The sequence below is a fragment of the Centropristis striata genome, chromosome 19 (genome assembly GCF_030273125.1).
Source record: "Centropristis striata isolate RG_2023a ecotype Rhode Island chromosome 19, C.striata_1.0, whole genome shotgun sequence".
Lineage (NCBI taxonomy): Eukaryota > Metazoa > Chordata > Actinopteri > Perciformes > Serranidae > Centropristis > Centropristis striata.
The window spans coordinates 35,477,658-35,479,362 of NC_081535.1; positions in this window are offsets into that span (position 1 = coordinate 35,477,658).

Consider the following 1,705-nt stretch of genomic DNA (forward strand, 5'->3'; position numbering starts at 1 on the left):
AAACAAATACCCTCCACCCCACCCACCTTCATCCCACCATCCTATTAAAAACAGCACAAACTGAGGAAGCTCCATCTCAACATGGAGCAGTGAGGAAACACTGGAGGCAGCTTAGAAATAAATTAGATAAAGGATAAAGTAAGGGAAAATAAAATAATACTATGCCAATAGCCATCCTTTGTTACATCCTTTTTGAATGAAATGATCAATAAATGTCATAAATTAAATGTAAGTAAGTACATTTACACAAGATTTTTTCCATTTCATGCTTCTTTATACTTCTGCCCCCTACATTTCAGAAGGAAATATTCCTTTTTAATGCACTTTATTTTTAAAAAACAGCTGAAGGTACTTTGCAGATTTGCTAAATTATGATATTGTATCAGTATGACTTTAGTTTCTAAAGTAATATATAAAATCTGTATTAAAAAAAGATTATCCTTTGTTACATCCTTTTTGAGTGAAATGATCAATAAATGTCATATGTTACACTTTTGGTGAAGTTTTTTGTGTTTCCTGCAAAACTTGGAAAAAAAATGAGTTAGGCGATTATTATTAACAGGGTGACGATATTTTTTATTTACATACGTGCTTTTATTTTGAAGAACAGACCGGAAACCCGTCTATCCGGATAAACTCATTATACCACACTTGCTGTGACACCGCGACAAGTCGACGTTATTACGCTTTTACCTGTGTATTGATACGCTATAAACTTAATGTATTAGCTAGTATAGTCATTATTAACGTTACAACAGTCTGACGTCACACACGGAGCCGTTGGAGCGGCGGGAGATCCTCAACCGGGCGGACACATCTATCCAGAATAAAGCAGGTACTTTCTGTTTTAAAACCAACAACCATATCCGGGTTCATCCCCTTTTATGTTTACAGTGTTGTGTTCTGCTGCACTTCCTGTATTGATAATACATTTTATTGTTAATGCTAAATAATGTTTTTTTTTAAATCTGGTAGAGGTGTGTGTGATGCAGGTGAGCTTAAGCTGGTCTCACCTTCAGCAGGTGACTGGCTGAGGCTCTGAGCAGTTTGTTTGTTTGTTTGTTTACTGTACTAAAACAGTAAACATCATGCTTTCTATATTTAAGGCCACACTAGAGGGCACTTCATAAAGTTTTCTTCATTTACAGGCACCCTGTGGGCAGGGCCATATTAACACTTTGCTGTAACCTAGGCAACAATATTCAAGACCATCATCACGGCCCCACAATCACCATAATCTGGCAAAATACAGAATAGATTACAGTAATATATAGTTAATATACTCAATACATCATCTTTTCTGTATTTACAGGCAGCCTCAAGACACTAAAGCACATTTTCTTGATTAGAAGAGCACCTGATAAGGCACTTCATCATATGTTCAGTACTAAGAGGGCAGCCTCTCAACATGTTTTCTCTACTAGAGGAGTATTCAAGGTAGCGCTTCATCACATTTCCTCCACCCTGGAAGGCATCTTTTCATGTTTTCTCCAGTAGAAGGGCACCCTAGATAACACTTTAATTTATCTACCATAGGGGCATCCTTAGGAGCACTAAGAAAATTCTTATTCTTATGCTTATTCTTATTCTTATTCCATTAATCTTTTTTTTTATTGTTTTACACAGTTCTCTAAAATTGACTTTGTCCACAGAGAATCTTGCAAAAGCAGCACTTTAACTTTACAAGTTATGTTGTAATGTTTAT